The sequence below is a fragment of the Pleurodeles waltl genome, chromosome 1_2 (assembly GCF_031143425.1).
Source record: "Pleurodeles waltl isolate 20211129_DDA chromosome 1_2, aPleWal1.hap1.20221129, whole genome shotgun sequence".
Classification (NCBI taxonomy): domain Eukaryota; kingdom Metazoa; phylum Chordata; class Amphibia; order Caudata; family Salamandridae; genus Pleurodeles; species Pleurodeles waltl.
The window spans coordinates 1127925899-1127944355 of record NC_090437.1 but is presented as its reverse complement, the minus strand read 5'-3'; the positions used below and the strand labels follow the sequence as shown (position 1 = coordinate 1127944355).

Here is an 18457-nt window from a genome sequence, read left to right as displayed (position 1 = left end):
GGAATACATGTTAAGGTTGTTACGGCGGGTGGGGAAGGGTTTAGGGCTCAGGGTGGGTGGGTGGGAGGTACTCAGGGTAGTTTTGTTTTAGAGTTAGGGGGTCGGGGTAGTTTTAGTATTACGGGGTGGATGCCTTAGGGCAGGTGAGGGGGGGGGGGGTCGCCTGCTAGAACCACGCATGCCAATCCTACACATGCCTTTACTAGGCATGCTTTTACAACGAAAAATCATTGCAAAGGCATGCGTGGTAACAACGCGGTCGTTGTTCTGACCGTATTTTTCAGGCATGTGTGGTTCCAGCATTCGTTGTGCCATCATATGTTCTCACAACACAGTGTCAATGAACTTATGAACAGAGGTTGGAAAACGCTGTATGTTAAACAGGATGTGTCACAGATTTCATTGAATAAAGACAAATACTTTAACACAAAACCACAAAAAGCCTTTTGATATTTGTATGATATTCTGAATAACCCCATCTGGGTTTTATTTGAAGTGCGCAGAGGAGCTGGCAGCAGAGGGATCTCACTGACAGTACAATTCACAGAATTTACAAGGAGTGCATAGTTGGGACGTGGCACCTACCTTGGCAGCACAGAGGATGAATTAGAGCTAATATGGTTAATATCACCTATCGGGTATTATCCATTAGGCATGCACAGATTGTACATTGGTATTGAAATCTGGGAATGCGCCAAAATCCATGGACACGTGGGAACACCCAAGCTCCACCCATGGAATGCCTCCCTGGGCAGAGTAACAAGGCAGCAACTTGCACTGCCTTGCGTTACTCTAGATTTATCAAGCCATGCAGGGTCTCGCAAGGTGGCTTGGTAAATCTCATTCTGGGTTTTAATCCGTCCTGCTTCCTCTTGCGTGGCGCAAGGGTAACTTTAAATCTTTGATAAATATGCCCCTTAGTCTCTATAATGTGCTGCTTGTGGACAGTGCAGCCAGCAAATGTAGATGACACAGGGAAACGACATCTAGGGGACCAGAGGGTGAATATCTTAGAATGAGAAGGACACAGACGGTCAATGTCTGATAATTAAGTTTACTAAGAGCTCCCTTCCATGATCCCCTTCCATGCTCCATGTCCCAAAGCAGAGCTAGCCAAGCAACAATGAAGGGTCCACAGCAGCATTTGATAAAATGATTTGTGCTTCAAAGTCACCCACCAATGGCTCCAAAGTTTTGTACCAATGGAGTGGGATGGAACATGAAAACAGACATTGTAAACAGAGGAAGACATGAATAGATAATGAAATGGGGGAGTATGGGGAAAGGGCGCATGCAGTCTGTGGCTAGCAGTGATAAGTAAAGGGGTGGACATACGAAGTCGTTAATTGAATAACGCTTTGTGTTTGTGCCTGATTGTATCAATGAAAAATGCATGTGACTGAGTGCATTGGTTACATTTCCAAATCGGTACCGTCTCCATAATATAAAGTTAAAAATACCCAGCAAAAACTTCAGTTGAAGTCATGTTATGGCTACTATCTAAGGACCTAAATTGGGCAGTTATGGTGAGCTATATAGCCATAACTCTGACCCAATGCCTTGCTCATGATCTCACTCATGAAATCGCAAATTACAAATTACATCATTGATGTCATAATATACGATGTCAATAATTATGCAATTATCAATGTTGTTATAACCTAAGTTTAGAAAACTGCAGTGCATAAACGACCTTTTATAAAGGTAATATACACAAAAACTGTAGTCATGATGGGCAATAATGAAGGTGCCACCACCATTGGCACAGGTTTATATTTTCATGAGACATCACCGTATATCACTCCCAATGTCCCTTTCTCAGCAGTGTACATGCACAGTACGGTTTAGCACTTGGATGTATCTGCTGTGTAGCTCCCCTGCTGCCTGGCACCAGCCCATTGTGAATTCTAGCACGTTAAAGCTATGCCGAGGCCGCCATTATTTTTTGTGCAGGCTTCACAAATGGCTTTTTGCTTGCCAAGGGTCAATAAGAAGGAATACTCCAGGTTCCAGTAGTCCGTTTTTGACTTTATCCCTCGAAAACAAGACTAGATGTTTTCCGAAGAAATTGTGTAAAATAATATCTACATAAAGAAGAGTATGGCTTGTTTGACATGAATATTGTGTGCTAATTAATAGGATGTTTTATTACAGCATTTTAGGGCAAGTAATTGATCATTTTTGATGTGTACTGTGTGGGGCTTCACTAGCATCTGTGCTCAACGTGGAAGCTCCTGTATTAAGAGGTGATAATAGCGGATTTTAATTTTGGGTGCTTAATATGTAGGGAAACTTGTGTAATTCCCTCGTATTGAGTGTGTGCCATTTTACATAAAATAAAGCACATTTTATTTAGGGCTGGCCTTCTGAAGCAGATTTTTCCTGCATTTCCTCGAAAATGCTCCTAAGATACCTAGTTAAGGCGGTGGGAAAGGAACTCCGAACATGGCCGACACAAAGAATGGACTGGCATACTGCTTGCCATAGTCAAAGTGATCCCTTACCATAGAACGCTCTCTTGCAAGGAGTATCCGACCATATAAATGAAATAAACAATTTGACAATTGTACATTTTCATACAGAGGAGTCAATTATTTGCAAGCCTCACTCGTTTTTATGCCTGCAATTAATTTGCACGCGAGAACTGTAGCCTGTGCCTTTCTTTGCAACAGATTAGTAAGAGGTAAAACCCAGAATGAGGCAAGCAGGTATGTTAACCATTTCTACCACAACGGAATACTTGCCTACATACTGTTGTCAAGCCTGTGAAGATTCAGACTATTCATTCATCAATAGGATGCTCATTTATATGTACTGTAGCATTACTCACACTGTAATCAGTATACAAACTGCAAGCTCCGCAGTCACTGGGCTGTACCGAGAGCACCAGTCAGCGTTTATCTATGAGGCAGAGGATGCCACATTACTCCTTTAATTTGTTTTTCCAAAATCGGCGTCAGCTGTCTTCAGCACTCTTGCCTTCGTAAGAGGGCGTCTTTCCTTCTTCAGTTCCGCATTCATTAGTATTTCAGAAACTTAATGAATGGCTTCAACTTGCACAGGTTTCGTGCCACACACCTGGCTGCTCCCTCGCTTTAGCAGCATGCCGGTCACGCGACAACCGATAATGACTTGCTCACCAAAGTGCATATGTTGCTCAGCCGCTCAGAGGCACATTTCTCAATCATTCGCCTCAGTTCATTTTACGGTGATGCAGGTGATGAGGCTATTCAGTGTTCTCTGGATATCTCTTTCAGGGGTGTGGAATTTATTAAAATATCTACTTGTCCACGGGACAGGTTACTTCTCAAATCTACTTGTCCTGTAAAAAGATCTACTTGTCCCTTTGGTGCCATGTAATGTGGCGCCAAATTATGGCAGCAATCTCATTATGTAAGAGCTCTGATAATAGCCTCTCTGATTATGCCAGGGCTACTACCATAGTAGGGCTTGAATACTTGCAGTTTCAATCCCTACTGTAGCAATTTCCTTATTTTTCCACCTTTCTGCAGATCTGCATACTGGGGCTGGAGGAAGCAGTAAGCAATAGTTCCAGGGCTGGAATGCCTTTGAGTCTGCAAACCTACTAACCTGCATGTTTTAAAGATTTTCACCAGCTTCTCTCTAATATTTTCCCATGATAAGAAAGGTTGGACATTTACTCCTGACAATGGCAGAATTAGAACTTCTTCCAGGGTTGGGAAGAAAGTGGCTGGAGGGAAAATGAACTTGCAAATGCTCAATAGATTTTCACATGAGCAAATCTACACATGCGTATTTACCCATGCTAAAATACAGTTCAGAAATATTTTATAGGGGTACGACATATACCATGGGTGCACTTTTGTGACTTTAAGAATTTGGGGCCACATGTAGGTAGGTTCAGATTTGCGACCCGCAAATTGCGAGTCGCAAATCCGAATGTAGGATGGTGTCCCTGACACCATCTGTGATTCGCAAGGGCTTCGCAAATGCACACCTCATGAATAATCATGAGGTGGGTCGCAATTTGCGACCCCCTTGCGAATGGCGGCCTCACAGGGATGGTGGCCTGCTGGAGACAGCAGACCACCATGTCTGTGACTGCTTTTCAATAAAGCAGTTTTTTTTTTTTTGTAATGCAGCCCGTTTTCCTTAAAGGAAAACGAGATGCATTACAAAAACGAAAAATGAAACGTTTTCGTTTCATTTTTTCAGAGCAGGCAGTGGTCCGCAGGACCACTGCCTGCTCTGAAAAAATGTTTACAGTGCCATTCACAATGAGGAAGGGGTCCCAGGGGAACCCCTTCCCTTTTGTGAAAGTGTTAGCACCCATTTGAAATGGGTGCAAACTGCGATTGGTTTGCGCCCGTGTTCGCAAAACAATCCTACATTGCACTGCGAGTCGCAATTAGGAAGGGAACACCCCTTCCTAATTGTGAGTCGCAAACCCGTTTTGCGATTCGGTAACCAGGTTACCGAATCTCAAAACTGGGTTTGTGCATTGCAATGTGCTTTTTGCACGTCGCAAAGAGCGAAAGTCGCTGTTTGCGACATGCAAAAAGCTACCTACATGTGGGTCTTGGTCCCTAATTAGGTCTGGTGTTAACAAAGACATTTTGTTTTTATTAAACTTCTATTTCTCTCTCTTTCGGCTGGCTTTACTGTGAGAGATCGCATTCTTCCTCTTCCACAAGGAGCATATTGGCACACAAAGTAGTTTTGTTCAGTGTCAGGAACTACAGTGGCAATCAGTGACGTAACGAAACTGGAGGGTGCCCCTTTGCAAAGAACATAGAGGAGCCCCCTCTCCAGACTCACTCAGGGCAGGTGCTGTGCTGAAGGGGTCCCCTGGAGGGCGGCTGCGGGGCCTTTGTTATGCCACTGGTGGCAACGTGTGCTTTTAGAGTTCAAAAACGTTTTGGTTTTTTTTTGCCAGTGTTTGTTACAATGTTGAGGGCCTGGTAGCTCCCACAACAATAAAGTGTTACAAAAGCCATGTCAAAACAAGACACGCATTGATGAAACTAAAAGACTTATAAAAATATGTCAGATCAGTTGGCTTTGTCAGTGTTTGTTTATTTTCATGCTTCCCATAATCGTGTTGAAAATGGTTACACTGATTTTCCATTAGAAATATTTTTGGGAAATACTAGAATGCATCAAAACATTTTACTAAATGACACTTAATTTGCATCTAATCTGAGAGCATTCTGGGAGCATTATACTTAGCCTCATAGCCTAAACTTTTCAAACATGTGTATACACGTTTTTTATTTTTTAGTACTGGAACCAACGTTAGTAGTGAAGTGTGACCTTAAAACATTTATTTACAGCACTCACCCTAATAATGAAGATTTTCAAATAATGAACCATAAATACAAGTTCAAACAGCATTATCTTTTGGAAACACATTACCTCCACTGCAGAGAGTTCCACTCTCTGTAAACAGGCAGCCAAAGGGTTTGTGCTGCAGAGGGTTGGGCCTACTTGTCCCAAGGACAAAGTAAACATAAAAACTTGTTGCCCTTGACCCCAAACAAGATGTCCCGGGCGTCGGGCGATAGGAATTCCACATCCCTGCTCTTTCCAAATACCCATAGATGTTTCTGTCCTCCTTCCTAATGCCACTTTACCTTCATTTCTGAACCATAAATTGAGGTGATTTAGACTTATACACCCAGGTTAGTGTGTGGCATTAACTGCAGTAACCATATCTCGTCATTTAGCATCCTTTTATTAGCTACCAGTAAAGACGTGTATCTTTTTTAAATCACATTCTAAGGTTCACAAAGCAATGTATTCTCACAGAAGATTACCACTTCAGCATCGTTTTAAGTAGTATCTTCCTTCTCGTTTATTAAGATCTGCAAATCTTCATCTCCTTTTGACCTAATGTCTATACTATCCTACTGTCCATGGGAGACCTAGTTTTCTTTGGAATATAATGCCCTTAGTTCTGAATCTGACTTACTAAAATTTAGAAAGTTGCTGAAAATCTGGTTATTCACCCAAGATGCCACCCAGGAGTCCCAGAGTCTGGCATCCCTCTGTAGCTTCAGTGTATTCATGCACAATCTTTATTTAGTTCTAACACCTTGATGTGCTAGTTAGGGTGATAAAGTGCTACAGGGATCATAAGAGACCAGTTGGCAAAATGTACCACTAACCTGCCCAACATTTTATCCTACTGTTAAGGCCATTAACATTCCAGAATAGAATGTGATAAGTATGGTTCTCATTGGTGTGTTTTATTGCAATTTTTTTGGTAATATGTAGTGGTTAAAGGTACAAATTCGCACATGTATGCCCCTGGTACAGGGATCTGTGTCTGATGGAAGTGAACCTCTAGCAGACTGTTCTGCTACAACTAGAATTCTTAATATGTTACTTGTGAGACTGTAAGTAAACTGCTGTAGGAATACATTTGAATTCCCAGCTAATGCCTGATTTTGAGTTTGGCAGAAGGGATATTCTGTCCCAAACATGATGGATATTTCATGCGCCATAAGTGCATTATATACTATGGCACTTGTAATACCATGGATGGGATATTTGCCATCTGGGGTATGCCATATGCCAAACTGAAAATCAGGCCCTAAGTCTTTTCTCACAATTCCTTCCTACTCTGTACTTCCGTCCCAGAAGTATCTATTGGCCTCAAACACTTCGGTCTATTTAAACTGTAAAATCATTATGTATAGTAGACAAGCTCATCACTCTCTGCTCAGCTGCTGCAACTTTCAAAACAAAGGGAAGATGTCATTTCATAGTGGGATTTGACAGCGTACCGTTGGTACAGTCTGGGACTGTTTGCCCTCTCTTTCAAGAGTCTAAACTGATCATAATGCTAAAAGGATTTGTAGGAAGTTGGCTCTGTATGCACTATTTCAAAGTAAGGAATAGTATGCACAGAGTCCAAGGGTTCCCCTTAGAGGTAAGATAGTGGCAAAAAGAGATAATACTAATGCTCTATTTTGTGGTAGTGTGGTCGAGCAGTAGGCTTATCAAAGGAGTAGTGTTAAGCATTTGTTGTACATACACACAGGCAATAAATGAGGAACACACACTCAGAGACTTAGTTTATTTTAAGAACCACAGGTTCAAATTCTACATGTAATATCTCATTTGAAAGGTATTGCAGGTAAGTACTGTAGGGACTTTGAATAATTACAGTAGCATATATACTTTTCACATAAAACACAAATAGCTGTTTTAAAAGTGGACTCAGTGCAATTTTCACAGTTCCTGGGGGAGGTAAAGTATTGTTAGTTTTAGCAGGTAAGTAAACCACCTACGGGGTTGAGATTGGGGTCCAAGGTAGCCCACCGTTGGGTTCAGAGCAACCCCAAAGTCACCACACCAGCAGCTCAGGGCCGGTCAGGTGCAGAGTTCAAAGAGGTGCCCAAAACACATAAGCTTCAATGGAGAGAAGGGGGTGCCCCGGTTCCAGTCTGTCAGCAGGTAAGTACCCGCGTCTTCGGAGGGCAGACCAGGGGGGTTTTGTAGGGCACCGGGGGGGACACAAGTCCACACAAAAAGTACACCCTCAGCAGCGCGGGGGCGGCCGGGTGCAGTGTGCAAACAAGTGTCGGGTTGTCAATAGTTTCCTATGAGAGACCAAGGGGTCTCTTCAGCGATGCAGGCAAGGGGGGGGGCTCCTCGGGGTAGCCACCACCTGGACAAGGGAGAGGGCCTCCTGGGGGTCACTCCTGCCCTGGAGTTCCGATCCTTCAGGTGCTGAGGGCTGCGGGTGCAGGGTCTTTTCCAGCCGTCGGGAAATTAGAGTTCAGGCAGTCGCGGCGGGATTCCCTCTGCAGGCGTCGCTGTGGGGGCTCAGGGGGGACAACTTTGGTTACTCACGGTCTTGGAGTCGCCGGAGGGTCCTCCCTGAGGTGTTGGTTCTCCACCAGTCGAGCCGGGGTCGCCGGGTGCAGTGTTGCAAGTCTCCCGCTTCTTGCGGGGAGTTGCAGGGGTCTTTAAATCTGCTCCCTTGAAACAAAGTTGCAGTCTTTTTGGAGCAGGGCCGCTGTCCTCGGGAGTTTCTTGTCTTTCTTGAAGCAGGGCAGTCCTCTGAGGATTCAGAGGTTGCTGGTCCTTTGGAAAGCGTCGCTGGAGCAGGTTTCTTTGGAAGGCAGGAGACAGGCCGGTAGGACTGGGGCCAAAGCAGTTGGTGTCTTCTGTTCTTCTGCAGGGGTTTTTCAGCTCAGCAGTCCTCTTCTTCTTGTAGTTTCAGGAATCTAAATTCTTAGGTTCAGGGAAGCCCTTAAATACTAAATTTAAGGGTGTGTTTAGGTCTGGGGGGTTAGTAGCCAATGGCTACTAGCCCTGAGAGTGGGTACACCCTCTTTGTGCCTCCTCCCAAGGGGAGGGGGTCACATTCCTATCCCTATTGGGGGAATCCTCCATCTGCAAGATGGAGGATTTCTAAAAGTTAGTCACTTCAGCTCAGGACACCTTAGGGGCTGTCCTGACTGGCCAGTGACTCCTCCTTGTTATTCTCATTATCTCCTCCGGCCTTGCCGCCAAAAGTGGGGCCGTGGCCGGAGGGGGCGGGCAACTCCACTAGCTGGAGTGCCCTGCGGTGCTGGAACAAAGGGGGTAAGCCTTTGAGGCTCACCGCCAGGTGTTACAGCTCCTGCCTGGGGGAGGTGATAGCATCTCCACCCAGTGCAGGCTTTGTTACTGGCCTCAGAGTGACAAAGGCACTCTCCCCATGGGGCCAGCAACATGTCTCGGTTGTGGCAGGCCGCTGGAACCAGTCAGCCTACACAGATAGTCGGTTAAGGTTTCAGGGGGCACCTCTAAGGTGCCCTCTGGGGTGTATTTCACAATAAAATGTACACTGGCATCAGTGTGCATTTATTGTGCTGAGAAGTTTGATACCAAACTTCCCAGTTTTCAGTGTAGCCATTATGGTGCTGTGGAGTCCGTGTTTGACAGACTCCCAGACCATATACTCTTATGGCTACCCTGCACTTACAATGTCTAAGGTTTGGCTTAGACACTGTAGGGGCACAGTACTCATGCACTGGTGCCCTCACCTACGGTATAGTGCACCCTGCCTTAGGGCTGTAAGGCCTACTAGAGGGGTGACTTATCTATACTGCATAGGCAGTGTGAGGTTGGCATGGCACCCTGAGGGGAGTGCCATGTCGACTTACTCGTTTTGTTCTCACCAGCACACACAAGCTGGCAAGCAGTGTGTGCTGAGTGAGGGGTCCCCAGGGTGGCATAAGATATGCTGCAGCCCTTAGAGACCTTCCCTGGCATCAGGGCCCTTGGTACCAGGGGTACCAGTTACAAGGGACTTACCTGGATGCCAGGGTGTGCCAATTGTGGGATCAAAAGTACAGGTTAGGGAAAGAACACTGGTGCTGGGGCCTGGTTAGCAGGCCTCAGCACACTTTCAATTAAAAACATAGCATCAGCAAAGGCAAAAAGTCAGGGGGTAACCATGCCAAGGAGGCATTTCCTTACACAACCCCCCCCCCAAACGAAAGAGGATGAGACTAACCTTTTCCCTAGAGAGTCTTCATTTTCTAAGTGGAAGAACCTGGAAAGGCCATCTGCATTGGCATGGGCAGTCCCAGGTCTGTGTTCCAATATAAAGTCAATTCCCTGTAGGGAGATGGACCACCTCAACAGTTTTGGATTTTCACCTTTCATTTGCATCAGCCATCTGAGAGGTCTGTGGTCAGTCTGAACTAGGAAGTGAGTACCAAAGAGGTATGGTCTCAGCTTCTTCAGGGACCAAACCACAGCAAAGGCCTCCCTCTCAATGGCACTCCAACGCTGCTCCCTGGGGAGTAACCTCCTGCTAATGAAAGCAACAGGCTGGTCAAGGCCATCGTCATTTGTTTGGGACAAAACTGCCCCTATCCCATGTTCAGAGGCATCTGTCTGCACAATGAACTGCTTGGAGTAATCTGGAGCTTCTAGAACTGGTGCTGTGCACATTGCTTGTTTCAGGGTGTCAAAGGCCTGTTGGCATTCTACAGTCCAGTTTACTTTCTTGGGCATTTTCTTGGAGGTGAGTTCTGTGAGGGCTGTCACAATGGATCCATATCCTTTCACAAACCTCCTATAGTACCCAGTCAAGCCAAGGAATGCCCTGACTTAAGTCTGGGTTTTTGGAGCTGCCCAGTCCAAAATAGTCTGGATCTTAGGCTGGAGTGGCTGAACTTGGCCTCCACCTACAAGGTGTCCCAAGTAAACCACAGTTCCCTGCCCTATCTGGCATTTGGATGCCTTGATAGAGAGGCCTGCAGATTGCAGAGCCTTCAAAACCTTCTTCAGGTGGACCAGGTGATCCTGCCAGTTGGAGCTAAAGACAGCAATATTGTCAAGATAAGCTGCACTAAAGGACTCCAAGCCAGCAAGGACTTGATTCACCAACCTTTGGAAGGTGGCAGGGGCATTCTTTAAACCAAAGGGCATAACAGTGAACTGATGATGCCCATCAGGTGTGGAGAATGCTGTCTTTTGTTTTGCTCCAGGTGCCATTTTGATTTGCCAGTACCCTGCTGTTAAGTCAAAGGTACTTAAGAATTTGGCAGCACCTAATTTGTCTATCAGCTCATCAGCTCTAGGAATGGGATGGGCATCTGTCTTGGTGACAGAATTAAGTCCTCTGTAGTCCACACAAAACCTCATCTCTCTCTTTCCATCTTTGGTGTGAGGTTTGGGGACTAAGACCACTGGGCTAGCCCAGGGGCTGTCAGAGTGCTCAATTACTCCCAATTCCAGCATCTTGTGGACTTCCACCTTGATGCTTTCCTTAACTTGGTCAGACTGTCTGAATATTTTGTTTTTGACAGGCATGCTGTCTCCTGTGTCCACATCATGGGTACACAGGTGTGTCTGACCAGGGGTTAGGGAAAAGAGCTCAGCAAACTGTTGCAGGACCTTCCTACAGTCAGATTGCTGTTGGCTAGAGAGGGTGTCTGAATAGATCACTCCATCTACTGAGCCATCATTAGGGTTTGATGACAGAAGATCAGGGAGACGCTCACTCTCAGCTTCCTGATCCTCATCTGTTACCATTAACAGATTTACATCAGCCCTGTCATGGAAGAGCTTAAGGCGGTTCACATGGATCACCCTCTTGGGGCTCCTGCTTGTGCCCAGGTCCACCAGGTAGGTGACCTGACTCTTCCTCTCTAGCACTGGGTATGGGCCACTCCATTTGTCCTGAAGTGCCCTGGGAGCCACAGGCTCCAAAACCCAGACTTTCTGCCCTGGTTGAAATTCAACCAGTGCAGCCTTTTGGTCATACCAAAACTTCTGGAGCTGTTGGCTGGCCTCAAGGTTTTTACTTGCCTTTTCCATGTACTCTGCCATCCTTGAGCGAAGGCCAAGTACATAGTCCACTATGTCTTGTTTAGGCTCATGAAGAGGTCTCTCCCAGCCTTCTTTCACAAGAGCTAGTGGTCCCCTTACAGGGTGGCCAAACAGAAGTTCAAAGGGTGAGAATCCTACTCCCTTCTGAGGCACCTCTCTGTAAGCGAAGAGCAGACATGGCAGGAGGACATCCCATCTCCTTTTGAGTTTTTCTGGGAGCCCCATGATCATGCCCTTTAGTGTCTTGTTGAATCTCTCAACAAGGCCATTAGTTTGTGGATGATAGGGTGTAGTGAATTTATAAGTCACTCCACACTCATTCCACATGTGTTTCAGGTATGCTGACATGAAGTTGGTACCTCTGTCAGACACCACCTCCTTAGGGAAGCCCACTCTGGTAAAGATACCAATGAGGGCCTTGGCTACTGCAGGGGCAGTCGTCGACCTAAGGGGAATAGCTTCAAGATAACTAGTAGCATGATCCACTACTACTAGGATGTACATATTTCCTGAGGCTGTGGGAGGTTCAAGTGGACCCACTATGTCCACACCCACTCTTTCAAAGGGGACCCCCACCACTGGAAGTGGAATGAGGGGGGCCTTTGGATGTCCACCTGTCTTACCACTGGCTTGACAGGTGGTACAGGAGACACAAAACTCCTTAACTTTCTGGTACATGTTGGGCCAGTAGAAGTGGTTGACTAACCTCTCCCACGTCTTGGTTTGTCCCAAATGCCCAGCAAGGGGAATATCATGGGCTAAGGTTAGAATAAACTCTCTGAACCCCTGAGGCACTACCACTCTCCTAGTGGCACCAGGTTTGGGATCTCTTGCCTCAGTGTACAGGAGCCCATCTTCCCAATAGACCATATGTGTTCCAGTTTTCTTGCCATTGGACTCTTCAGCAGCTTGCTGCCTAAGGCCTTCAAGAGAGGGACAGGTTTCTTGTCCCTTACACAACTCTTCCCTTGAGGGTCCCCCTGGGCCCAAGAGCTCAACCTGATAAGGTTCCAGCTCCATAGGCTCAGTTCCCTCAGAGGGCAGAACTTCTTCCTGAGAAGAGAGGTTCTCTTTTTGGTGTTGTGTTTCAGTTGGTTTCCCAGCTGACTTTCCTTGTCTCTTGGTAGGCTGGGCCCTTTTTCCAGACTCCAGCTCTACTTTTTCACCCTGAGCCTTGCACTGTGCCCTTGTCTTGACACACACCAGTTCAGGGATACCCAGCATGGCTGCATGGGTTTTCAGTTCTACCTCAGCCCATGCTGAGGACTCCAGGTCATTTCCAAGCAAACAGTCTACTGGGATATTTGAGGAGACCACCACCTGTTTCAGGCCATTGACCCCTCCCCACTCTAAAGTTACCATAGCCATGGGATGTACTTTAGTCTGATTGTCAGCGTTGGTGACTGGATAAGTTTGTCCAGCCAGGTATTGACCAGGGGAAACCAGTTTCTCTGTCACCATGGTGACACTGGCACCTGTATCCCTCAGGCCTTCTACACTTGTCCCATTAATTAAGAGCTGCTGCCTGTATTTTTGCATGTTAGGAGGCCAGGCAGCCAGTGTGGCTAAATCCACCCCACCCTCCGAGACTAATGTAGCTTCAGTGTGACACCTGATTTGCTCTGGGCACACTGTTGATCCCACTTGGAGACTGGCCATTCCAGTTTTAGCTGGAGTGGAGTTAGAAGTGGTATTTTTCTGGGGACAGGCCTTGTCTCCAGTTTGGTGTCCAGGCTGATTACAGCTACGACACCAGGCCTTTTTGGGATCAAAGTTTTTACCCTTGTACCCAAAATTGGTTTGTGAAGAGGCTCTGGGCCCACCCTCCTGTGCAGGTTTTTGGGGGCCTGTAGAAGACTCTTTACTATTTTTGTTTTGGGCTGTCTCACCACCCTTCCCCTGGGGAGGTTTTGAGACCCCTTTCTTTTGGTCACCCCCTGTGGAGGTTTTGGACACCCTAGTCTTGACCCAATGGTCCGCCTTCTTTCCCAATTCTTGGGGAGAAATTGGTCCTAGGTCTACCAGATGCTGATGCAGTTTATCATTGAAACAATTACTTAATAGGTGTTCTTTCACAAATAAATTGTACAGCCCATCATAATTACTTACACCACTGCCTTGAATCCAACCATCTAGTGTTTTTAATGAGTAGTCTACAAAGTCAACCAAGGTCTGGCTCGAGGATTTTTGAGCCCCCCTGAATCTAATCCTATACTCCTCGGTGGAGAATCCAAAGCCCTCAATCAGGGTACCCTTCATGAGGTCATAAGATTCTGCATCTTTTCCAGAGAGTGTGAGGAGTCTATCCCTACACTTTCCTGTGAACATTTCCCAAAGGAGAGCACCCCAGTAAGATTTGTTCACTTTTCTGGTTACACAAGCCCTCTCAAAAGCTGTGAACCATTTGGTGATGTCATCACCATCTTCATATTTAGTTACAATCCCTTTAGGGATTTTCAACATGTCAGGAGAATCTCTGACCCTATTTAAGTTGCTGCCACCATTGATGGGTCCTAGGCCCATCTCTTGTCTTTCCCTTTCTATGGCTAGGATCTGTCTTTCCAAAGCCAATCTTTTGGCCATCCTGGCTAACTGGATGTCCTCTTCACTGGAGTTATCCTCAGTGATTTCAGAGATGTTGGTCCCTCCTGTGAGGAAAGCAGCATCTCTGACTATTATGTTTGGAGTCAGGGCTTGAGAGGCCCTGTTCTCCCTAAATAGGACTGGTAGGGGGGCATCTCCCTCCAAGTCACTATCATCATCCTCTGTGTTGCCATCCTCAGAGGGGTTGGCCTTTTCAAACTCTGCCAACAGCTCCTGGAGCTGTAGTTTGGAAGGTCTGGGGCCCATTGTTATTTTCTTTATTTTACAGAGTGACCTTAGCTCCCTCATCTTAAGATGGAGGTAAGGTGTAGTGTCGAGTTCCACCACATTCACATCTGTACTAGACATTATGTTTCTAAAAGTTGGAGTACTTTTTAAGAATCTAAAACTAGTTCTAGGTTCTAATTCAAACTTTCACAAACTTTTAAACTCTAAAAGAAATGCTAAACAGGATCTAACACAAGGCCCTAGCAGGTCTTTTAAGAATTTAGAAAAATAGTTCAAATTGCAAAAATCAATTTCTAATGTCAATTTTTGGAATTTGTTGTGTGATCAGGTATTGGCTGAGTAGTCCAGCAAATGCAAAGTCTTGTACCCCACCGCTGATCCACCAATGTAGGAAGTTGGCTCTGTATGCACTATTTCAAAGTAAGGAATAGTATGCACAGAGTCCCTTAGAGGTAAGATAGTGGCAAAAAGAGATAATACTAATGCTCTATTTTGTGGTAGTGTGGTCGAGCAGTAGGCTTATCAAAGGAGTAGTGTTAAGCATTTGTTGTACATACACACAGGCAATAAATGAGGAACACACACTCAGAGACAAATCTAGCCAATAGGTTTTGTTATAGAAAAATATATTTTCTTAGTTTATTTTAAGAACCACAGGTTCAAATTCTACATGTAATATCTCATTTGAAAGGTATTGCAGGTAAGTACTGTAGGAACTTTGAATAATTACAGTAGCATATATACTTTTCACATAAAACACAAATAGCTGTTTTAAAAGTGGACACAGTGCAATTTTCACAGTTCCTGGGGGAGGTAAAGTATTGTTAGTTTTAGCAGGTAAGTAAACCACCTACGGGGTTGAGATTGGGGTCCAAGGTAGCCCACCATTGAGGGTTCAGAGCAACCCCAAAGTCACCACACCAGCAGCTCAGGGCCGGTCAGGTGCAGAGTTCAAAGAGGTGCCCAAAACACATAGGCTTCAATGGAGAGAAGGGGGTGCCCCGGTTCCAGTCTGTCAGCAGGTAAGTACCCGCGTCTTCGGAGGGCAGACCAGGGGGGTTTTGTAGGGCACCGGGGGGGACACAAGTCCACACAAAAAGTACACCCTCAGCAGCGCGGGGGCGGCCGGGTGCAGTGTGCAAACAAGCGTCGGGTTGTCAATAGTTTCCTATGAGAGACCAAGGGGTCTCTTCAGCGATGCAGGCAAGGGGGGGGCTCCTCGGGGTAGCCACCACCTGGACAAGGGAGAGGGCCTCCTGGGGGTCACTCCTTCCCTGGAGTTCTGATCCTTCAGGTGCTGGGGGCTGCGGGTGCAGGGTCTTTTCCAGCCGTCGGGAAATTAGAGTTCAGGCAGTCGCGGTCAGGGGGAGCCTCGGGATTCCCTCTGCAGGCGTCGCTGTGGGGGCTCAGGGGGGACAACTTTGGTTACTCACGGTCTTGGAGTCGCCGGAGGGTCCTCCCTGAGGTGTTGGTTCTCCACCAGTCGAGTCGGGGTCGCCGGGTGCAGTGTTGCAAGTCTCATGCTTCTTGCGGGGAGTTGCAGGGGTCTTTAAATCTGCTCCCTTGAAACAAAGTTGCAGTCTTTTTGGAGCAGGGCCGCTGTCCTCGGGAGTTTCTTGTCTTTCTTGAAGCAGGGCAGTCCTCTGAGGATTCAGAGGTCGTTGGTCCTTTGGAAAGCATCGCTGGAGCAGGTTTCTTTGGAAGGCAGGAGACAGGCCGGTATGACTGGGGCCAAAGCAGTTGGTGTCTTCTGTTCTTCTTCTGCAGGGGTTTTTAAGCTCAGCAGTCCTCTTCTTCTTGTAGTTTCAGGAATCTAAATTCTTAGGTTCAGGGAAGCCCTTAAATACTAAATTTAAGGGCGTGTTTAGGTCTGGGGGTTAGTAGCCAATGGCTACTAGCCCTGAGGGTGGGTATACCCTCTTTGTGCCTCCTCCCAAGGGGAGGGGGTCACATTCCTATCCCTATTGGGGGAATCCTCCATCTGCAAGATGGAGGATTTCTAAAAGTTAGTCACTTCAGCTCAGGACACCTTAGGGGCTGTCCTGACTGGCCAGTGACTCCTCCTTGTTATTCTCATTATCTCCTCCGGCCTTGCCGCCAAAAGTGGGGCCGTGGCCGTAGGGGGCGGGCAACTCCACTAGCTGGAGTGCCCTGCAGTGCTGGAACAAAGGGGGTAAGCCTTTGAGGCTCACCGCCAGGTGTTACAGCTCCTGCCTGGGGGAGGTTATAGCATCTCCACCCAGTGCAGGCTTTGTTACTGGCCTCAGAGTGACAAAGGCACTCTCCCCATGGGGCCAGCAACATGTCTCGGTTGTGGCAGGCTGCTGGAACCAGTCAGCCTACACAGATAGTCGGTTAAGGTTTCAGGGGGCACCTCTAAGGTGCCCTCTGGGGTGTATTTCACAATAAAATGTACACTGGCATCAGTGTGCATTTATTGTGCTGAGAAGTTTGATACCAAACTTCCCAGTTTTCAGTGTAGCCATTATGGTGCTGTGGAGTCCGTGTTTGACAGACTCCCAGACCATATACTCTTATGGCTACCCTGCACTTACAATGTCTAAGGTTTGGCTTAGACACTGTAGGGGCACAGTACTCATGCACTGGTGCCCTCACCTATGGTATAGTGCACCCTGCCTTAGGGCTGTAAGGCCTATTAGAGGGGTGACTTATCTATACTGCATAGGCAGTGTGAGGTTGGCATGGCACCCTGAGGGGAGTGCCATGTCGACTTACTCGTTTTGTTCTCACCAGCACACACAAGCTGGCAAGCAGTGTGTCTGTGCTGAGTGAGGGGTCCCCAGGGTGGCATAAGATATGCTGCAGCCCTTAGAGACCTTCCCTGGCATCAGGGCCCTTGGTACCAGGGGTACCAGTTACAAGGGACTTACCTGGATGCCAGGGTGTGCCAATTGTGGGATCAAAAGTACAGGTTAGGGAAAGAACACTGGTGCTGGGGCCTGGTTAGCAGGCCTCAGCACACTTTCAATTCAAAACATAGCATCAGCAAAGGCAAAAAGTCAGGGGGTAACCATGCCAAGGAGGCATTTCCTTACAGGATTCCATCCCGGGGCTCAACCAGGAAGTAGAAGTAAAGATTTAGGGTCAACGATAGCGGAGAGACAAAAGCTAGGAGTACAATCAGTACACAGAAAGAAATGGTACCCAGGATAATCAGGTCACAGTTTTAGCAGTGATCACAGTTTCAACAGACTTATCGTCACTTGAATGCTCCTCTCCTAATACTCACCAGAGCTGCTCAGCACATCATCAGGGCTGGTCAAAGAGTCCAGCATAGCACAATGTTGGTGTCCTTTCTGTTGTCTCTTGTCTTCTTTACCTGGAGACACTGCCAATGCATGCTCCCCTTACTCCCAAGAGGAGGATGTCTTTGGTCATCTAGTCGATCTGATAGGGCTCTCCTCCCCCTCAGCCAGCGCAGGCAGCCTCCAGGGACTCAAAGAAATATAACTTCGCTCCGAAGGCAACATTGAGCTTTACCATGTACATTAAGCTATACTCTAACTACATACTGCATCATTTCTGTTTCGCTAGCAGGAAGATACATGTGTGTTGCTTAACCAATTGTGTATAAACTGTCAACAACATCATTTTATTAGAGTCGAAGGACACTGCTTCTATTTAGCAGGCTGCACAGTATTGGAGTATATGGAGTCACAGTCCATATCACTTAATATCTGTGCAATAATAGGATGTGGAGGGGGCACCCAAAGAAAGTCTTAGCAGAGGAGTGTAGTGGCTGTCTTGAAGCATGTGGAGAAGATCTCAGGGGGCATCGTGGTTTGAGACAATTTAAGGCAAATTGTTTGGAGTGCTCTCCCTGTGACCCTTTCGGTATCACCATGATCGTTAGGTTGTTCTGAATGGCTTTTATTCCACAGTGACAGCTCTGTCTTCCAGGTGCTTTGCAGCCTGGGCGAGACAAGAAATCATTGTCTAGAAAGGCTGAGCGTTTACAGCATTCCCAAAATGTGACACTCTGTTCTGGTGGCATGGTCCACTACATTATGGAGTGCTTGGGGCACTGCAAAATAATAACTAAGAGAACTTCTCTGATTTTTCCCACCAAAGTTGTCCCTGTTTCTTCAATAATGTGTAGACACCCTTTCATGGGAGACGTGGCATGAGTTATTCCACCTTCTGTTTCATTTACTGGAAAACCCTTATGTACTCTGTGACAAATAAGTTTACTTCTACATTTTGATATGATGTGTCGCAGGGGGTGCATGTCTTTCACCATCCCCAGGGGACCTAGGGCCAGATTTGCAAGGCCCTAGCGCCT

The 18457-nt window shown here is 46.6% G+C and overlaps 1 protein-coding gene across 3 annotated transcripts in view; it reads left to right on the top strand.

Moving 5' to 3' along the window:
* Nucleotides 1–18457, top strand: part of LOC138248763 (uncharacterized) — a 132764-nt gene that overhangs the window by 441 nt on the left and 113866 nt on the right. The gene's annotated exons all lie outside the window — the stretch shown is intronic.